Raw genomic sequence first — 7,641 nt, forward strand, 5'->3', positions numbered from 1 at the left:
GTTCAGAGCATTGTCTCACCAACAGTCCCGTTCACACAAATGCTTCTCTCTCTTCTTCTCCAAGCCAGTTTGGGATCAACTGCCCTGGAGAGAATAGCGGAGTGCCTCACTTTCTCGATATTTGTCCTGCCCTGTCCCTCTGAAGTTTCTCAAGTCTCTCACAGTCTGGTCCTGGGATCAGCGCCTGACCTTGACTAGCAGATGAAAATTAGCTGTTCTGTGACAACCATTTTCTTCCTAAGATTTGTAGCTTCAATTGATTCCAGGAAGCCATAGCCATTTCTGCCTCTTATCCCAGGTAGAAGTCAATGAGCATCCTCAGGTGTCTCCTTGTCCCCTTGGCTGGCCAGGTGGCCTCTTAGAGTTGGCGAATAAATGTATGCTACCAGCTAACATCAAAGGCTTTCTAGAGTCACAAGGAAATGACAAAGTCCCACAAATCACCAACCTTGGAGTGAAATTAGGGGTGGCAAGTTGGGGAATCTTTGCTCCCCTTCAGCCTAGCTGCCCTGTTTCTGTAGCCCTGCAATTCTAGGGCTGTGCTCAGCAAATTCGTCCAAGGTCTGGTATTGCTTTATCCACTGCTCTAGTAACTCTCCCCGCCCCCCCCCCATTAACACAAACACACACACACACAGTCACCACCACCACCAGCTCCTCTCTCTCTTTTGCATTTCAGCGCACTCTTTCTTCAGCCTTCTCCTGAAGCTTGTGAGCATCTCCTCCCAGGACAGGGAATGTGGGTGGAGCAGGCTGTGCAAGGACTTCCTTTGAATTGAGTAATTTGGATTATGAGTCATTATCTTTGCGGTAGCTTGTATCCAGGACAACCATTTCTAAATAAACCTCCCAGTGGTGGAGAATGGAACTGGGCACATTCCATGACTACCTTTCATATCAGCCTGCCGCTCCTCAAGTGTAGAAGCCTTCCTGTCTAGTAAGCTAGCTGGTAGAAAGGCATCTGCAAGCAATGGATGGGACAACTTTTCATCTATTTGCCAAGTGAGCCCTGGAAGAGTCCGTACCTGGTTAAATCCTCTTTGGTGCTCCTGAGATTTGGGCTACGAGAGAAGCCCCACCAGGTTGTAGGCAGAGGACAGTGAATTCAGAGCAGGACCATGTGGACACCTGGCTTAGGCAAAAAGCCTGAAACACAGGGCCTGGCTCAGCCCCCTACACAATGCTGTTCAGCAGACGTTTGTAGCATGATCAGAGTTTACTGATTCTAAACAAAAATGATAAAACTTCATCTCTGTTAGAAGTCTGAAGAAACTTCCAGGTTTTTCATAATCTAATCCAAATAGTTTGAATTAATTTTTTTACTGCACTTGTCATTTTCCTATTTGATATATCTTTTTTATCTTTGTCTATATTCTCATGCACTATTATGCATAATAAAGTGGAAGCATTGAAGGAAGCATTTATGGGTTCTTTAAAATTCATTTATACAAAGTCTGATACTTCCCCTGGGGAGAATTTGTAGAAGACTTTGAAATGGGCAGAGATTACTAGGTGTCTCTCTTGGTTTTCTCTTACTATTGTAACAAATTACCACAAACCTAGTGGATTAGAACAACACAAGTTTATCATCTTCCAGAGGTCAGTCTGAAATGGGTCTTACCAGGCCGAAATCGAGGTGTCAGCAGGGCTGCGTTGCTTCCGGAGGACTTAGGGGAGAATCTGTTTCCTTGCCTTTTCCAGCTGCTGGAGGCCAGCAGCGTTCTTGGCCTGTGGCTTCTTCCTCCATCTGCAAAAGCAGCAGCGTAGCATCTTCAAATCTCTGACTGTGACCTCCTCCTCTGCCTCCCTTTTCCACTTTAAAGGACCTTGTAGTTACCTCGGGCCCACCTGGATAACCCAGGACAATGTCTTTGTCTTAAAGTCACCTGAGTAGCAAACTTAATTCCATCTGCAATGTTAATTCCCCTTTTATACGTAACATATTCACAGGTTCTGGGAATCAGGTCACGTACATCTGGAGGGTTGGGGACCTTGTTCTGCCCACCACAGTATCCTTTCCATGAATTGTGAACTATCTCGGGGGCACTCTGGGCTTACCTGATTCTACATAGATGTTCTCCTTGTCTTTGACAAGGCTATTTTACAACTCTGTAAATTAGAGAAACTGAGAGCAATGCAAATAAATCTCTGTAGAATTGCAAATTAATTGTGTCTAGTAGATATATATAACTTATTTCTGTCCTGTAGAAAAGATGATTCCAAACTGCATTTTATTGCCTATAGATATTAAATAGTTCTACATCAATTAATAAGTTTATCTGAGCACTGCTGATTTCCTGTATGTGTCTGCTCTTCAGAGTCTCCTTTGAATCAGTTTTAACATCTGGCTGATTCCTTCATTAAAGTTAAATAAAATCTTCGATATGTGTTCATTTTGTATGTGTATGAGAGTAATAGTTTACCTTTTAAAAGTTAAATTTTAACCTGCTTAAAATCACCTAATCACCAGCTGAGAACTTCCTGCCTGGAAAATACGCCAGAAGCTGACACTCTATAGAACAGTATTTCCCATGGTACACTTGATCTAACATGAATTCTGTGGGTGTTAGCAAATGTTCCCTGAAAGGAAGGTTTCATTTTAAAACAATTTGGGGGAAATTTTTTATTCACAGAATCTCTCACCGGCCTACTATTCCATGTAAAACATTTTAGAAAATTCTATTTTAGATTACTGAATTTTTGCTACATTGTGAACCAGTAGCCAAGACTCTCACAAAATTATAATATTCATGTCAAAAAAATTCATTCTCAGGGCCCACCCGGTGGCATAGCAGTAAAGTTTGCACATTCTGCTTAGGTGGCCTGGGGTTCAGCGGTTGGGATCCTGGGTGCAGAACTACACACCATTTGTCTGGTCATGCTGTGGCAGGCGTCCTATATACAATAGAGGAAGATGGGCACAGATGTTAGCTCAGGGCCAGTCTTCCTCAGCAAAAAAGAGGAGCATTGGCAGCAGATGTTAGCTCAGGGCTAATCCTCCTCCTCAAAAAAAAAAATTCATTCTATCATTCTTTTGCCTCAATTTACCCAACTTCAAAGTGCTCTCGAGTGTCTTTAACTAAAACCTGCTTGCAACCAGGAAGGTCACAGGTTTATAGGTGAGTCTCAGAAGTGTGGCTTTCTCTGATTCGTGTTCGATTTGAATTTGTTTAGATATTCAAGAGATTGAGGTTGGATTTACAGTGCCAAATTATTGATTTATAACGGATCATCAGTGACTCAAAAACTTACGTTCATTATCTAAGGGTCCACCTCTCCCAGTAACAGAGGGCCTGGTAGCTGGTAGGCTGATGACTCCTTGTTGACTATGAATCAGAGAAAGCTTAGGTGGGTGCCCTTTCCAACCAAGTAAGACCATCAACACCAACAGGATTGCTGTTTCCCATCTGCCAGCCCTGTGCTGAGCACTACATAACCTCATTCAATACCTGAACTAGCGATACCTTCCTCTTACTAAAGAAGAAACCAACCCATGGAGCCAGTAGGTCACTTGTTCAAAGTCACACGGCACATGAGTGGCTGAGCTGGGATCAAGGCCCACACAACGTCAAGCATTATGATACACAGGCCCACAGTGCCTTAGCCAATTGGGGCCCGATGTATTTCAGCTTTCATGAATTCTAAGATTTTGGAGAAGGAAACTGTTCATGTACCATACGTTATGACACCCCTAGTAGGGATTAGAGCAGCATCTCATGGTCAAACATGTAAATACACCTGCAACGAAAAATTAAAATATTCACACTGAGATAAATAAAGACTAAAATTTGCCTCATATCAATTCAGGTCACATTTTGTTGACAAATGAATCGTAAAATAGCTTCTGTTTTTGGAGATTTCTGGATTTTGGAACTCTTCATAAAGGATTCTGGACCTGCTCTTCCTTTCAAGTCCCCAGCTCTGTTCACTAAATTCAGCATCTCTCTCTTTCCTGAATAGTGCTGACAGAGCACTGCTGATCCTTGCTCTTTTATTCTAGGCTATGTGAGCCACCCCACTTCTAATGCCAGGTTCCTTTCTCAGCAGGGGTAAAACACAATTCGCCTCTAGGGGGAGCTCCAGGCCACCGGTTTCCGTCTCCTTCCCACCACTTCACACCCCACTGCACACACATCTGGACGTGTCAAGACGGAGTTTTATTGAGCTACTGTACTAAGGCTGTGTTCTCTTTTTCCCAGTATTTTCTTTTTTGCGTTTCTGCCTTGCCTTTACAGAGCTGGTACAGTAGATGACCAGGAGCGGCTCCTGGCTGTGGAGAGAGCATGGGGTGGGCAGTTCAGATAGACCTGTGCCCCATTGCCCTTAGGAGATGCAGGCTGGCCCTCCCTTTGGCTTGGTAGGCTTTTGTACTGCCTTTCCTTGACGTCTGCGTGCTACAATTGAGAAGATAGAGGCACTGAGCTGAGCCCAGAAGAAAATGAGCAAAGCAGGCCTGCATTTAATTTAGCAGAAGGAGGCCTTCTGAATCCTCAGCCTGGTCCACAAGGCAACTCCTCTGGAGTTCAGGATAAAAGTTCACAGAAGCAAGTCCACACATTCTGCTCTTGTCCTTGATGCCTAATTCCCCTACGAACTTCAGAGGGAGGCGGCTGTGGTAAGACTTTAGCTAGGTCCCCGGACAAACACTCCCCGTTCCCATTTAGACACAGTTTATAAACACACTTGTCTAGGTGTGGGCCTTCTTAGTTTCAGTTCACATTCCAGCCCTGCTCCCTTGTGTTTACACCTTGAACTTGGCTGCTGTTATACTTTCTCAGGCCTACCTTTACGAGAACTCTTGGGGGTTGTTTCTGCAGATAGCTCGTTGCATCCATTTCTGTGTTATATTCCACCAGTTTAGCTCTCAGAGGTTTAGTTCCCCAGAATTGGTATCCAAACCCTGAACAACTGGAATGACACAGGCACCAGACAATCAGAAGAGACTCCGGTTACACACCCAAGGAGCTGTGCTGATCCATGCTGGTGGGGCCTCAGCCTGGCCCTGTGTCTGTCTGAGAAACTAGCCTATGAGTCTATTCCTACTTCTTATTTGGTCCACTTGTGAAATGTGTCTTCATGTAACATTGAGAAAGAACAGTCAGAGAAAATTTCTTTTGCAGTAAAACCATTATAATACATGCTACAGCGGGAAGAAACAAATAAATAAAAAGCCAGTCGTAGTGCTAATTATGCTCACTACCTATTATGTGTGGTATGAAAATAACCCTTTTCTGGTAGAAGCTGATATCTCTATCTGAAAGGCAGGATGTGGCCTCTAAGAATCTGCTTTTGCTTCTAAAAGGACAGATCCTAAGAGACTGCATCAAGCCCTTGGCTCACAAAGCATTGCTGCTGGCACCATTCAAATTATTCATTCTAGAAAGCTCCAAAAATATACCTCCTCAACATGCTGACTATTACCTTCTGCTCAGCAACGAAGAGTACCAAGAGCTGAAAATATACATTTCATCAAAACAGCTTTGAAGTTTCTGAAACTTTAACCACCCAGCTGCTCACAGTACGTGGCCTGAAGTGTCTAATTTGGGCCATTAGTCTGTGCACATTAGTCAGTGTCAGCTCCTGACAGAGTACAACACTCCTCTCGTGGTTCTATTAGTAGAGAACGAAGATATGGGAGTTGTTGCGCAGCATCGTGAATAACAGCAAAGGAACAGTATTGGAAGAGAGGTCCCTGGCCAGGGAGATGCAGCCAAGAGCTCCCACCAGAGATTCCCCTGCTTCATTATAATACCCAAGCTCACAATTGGCTGCCAAGTCAAAAGCACAAAATATCAACGTTAGAATGAACATTACTATAACCTCCCGCTCTACAGAGGAGAAAAAATCTTTCGCTATCTCAATTTCAGTTAAGTTCTTTAGAGGAGTTTTCTGATGAATTTACATAAAACCTACTTTATCAGAATAGGTTTTGTGGCCTCCTTGATTGGGACATTTCTGTTGCAGAAAGCATGGGATAACTGTTATTAGACACAATTTCCCCTTTATATTTCTCTAGACTGGAGAGAATAGAGTATGAAGAATATTTTCTCCTCTCTTATTCTTTTTTCAGGTGCTCATTTCTGGTTCATATTTGTAAGTGCAAGGACAGCTGTATACAGAAATCTGAAAATTCTAACTGCTACCAGTTCCAGACCTCCTGACCTGGCGCTAAGGAAAATGCGTTCACACACCACGGCTGACTTTTTCTTGTCAGTCCATGACAAGATTATACAGAAATAGAGAACAGCATTTAGAATTTTTTCTGCAGTTTGTCACAATTATTTTAAATCTCTTGGAGATAATCATAAAAAATGGGGGTATATATTTTATGTATTCATCCATTAAGAACTGGGGATTGAAAAGAACTGGGTCTTTAATCCCAGGTAGTTTGAGAAGCATTGTCCTGACCAGTGGTCTTTCCAATGCTTGAGGCTTGCTCTTGATCCATAATTATGTGATGATCAATTCTGACCTTCTGATTAGCAATGCCCAGAGCACAAAATTAGGTATAATGTCCAATAAAAATAATCCATCACCAATAAAAATAATCTCAATACAATTTTTGTGTTTTTTTAAACTTGAAAAGTGTTATCACACATTAGCTCATTTTAATCTTTGCAACCATGTGAGATGGGAAAGAAAATGTTATCTACATTTTACATATGATTCAGCTGAGCTCAGGGATAGTGTGCCCTGTCTCAGACAACAAGCTGGAGAGGGCCAGTAAATAGAAAGTCTATTTACTAGGTTAGTGACCATGAAGATGTTGCTTAATCTCTCTGAGGTTAACTTTCTTTATCTGAAGCAAGCAGATAATAATACTGACCTTGCAAGTTGAAGTCTTGATGAAAAGAATAAATGAGAAAATATGGTAAGTACTTAAAACCGTGTGTTATTTCAGGGTCAGTCCAGTGGCATAGTAGTTGAGTTCATGTATTCTGCTTTGGCGGCCCGGGGATCATGGGATCAGATCCCCATCGCAGACCTATGCACCACTCCTTAAGTCACACTGTGGTGGCATTCCATATACAAAAAATAGAAGAAGATAGGCATGGATGTTAGCTCAGGGATAATCTTCCTCAAGCAAAAAAAGGAAGATTGGCAACAGATGTTAGCTCAGGGCCAGTCCTGCTCACCAAAAAAGAAAGAAAGAAAGAAAGAAATTGTGTTACTTTTTCTTGTTAAGGATCTGTTCACTAGAACCACAGCTAAAAAAATGTTCTCTCACAAAGGTAGGATAGTTTTTCCAGGGTCTGGGATAAAACAAATTTTCAATAAGTACTAGTAGAATGAATAACTAAATGAATGATCGCAAGTTCTTTCTTCTGTACTGAATCCTTTCTAATGCACACAGAACTTAACTAAGAGAAACAATCTCACCAATTCTCTTCCCTATTTCTGTATTCCTTAGGATTTCATGGGTTGTGTGCAACTATACACAGATTTTTGGATACTCAGCTCAGAAATCTTCAAACTCAGTTTAATTAAAGAAATCTTTTCTCCAAGGAAAGTTTTATGCAGGGCTCTATTGTTTAAAACAAACATAACACAGGTGACAGAAACAAGGTGGTCTGGTTCCTGACTCAGCCTCCCCAAGGCCCCACAATAGCCGCTAAGACACTTTCTCAGACCTCTGTGGCT

At 42.4% G+C, this 7,641-nt stretch overlaps 1 long non-coding RNA gene across 1 annotated transcript in view; it reads left to right on the forward strand.

Moving 5' to 3' along the window:
- Positions 1 to 6,557, forward strand: part of LOC123286087 (uncharacterized) — a 34,491-nt gene extending 27,934 nt beyond the window's left edge. Inside the window, exon 3 of the long non-coding RNA XR_011503160.1 lies at positions 6,071 to 6,557. This is a non-coding gene — a long non-coding RNA (uncharacterized lncRNA). The remainder of the gene's footprint in view (positions 1 to 6,070) is intronic.
- Positions 6,558 to 7,641: the final 1,084 nt, after the last annotated feature.

This window comes from Equus asinus, chromosome 5 (genome assembly GCF_041296235.1).
Source record: "Equus asinus isolate D_3611 breed Donkey chromosome 5, EquAss-T2T_v2, whole genome shotgun sequence".
In the NCBI taxonomy this organism is placed as follows: Eukaryota; Metazoa; Chordata; class Mammalia; order Perissodactyla; family Equidae; genus Equus; species Equus asinus.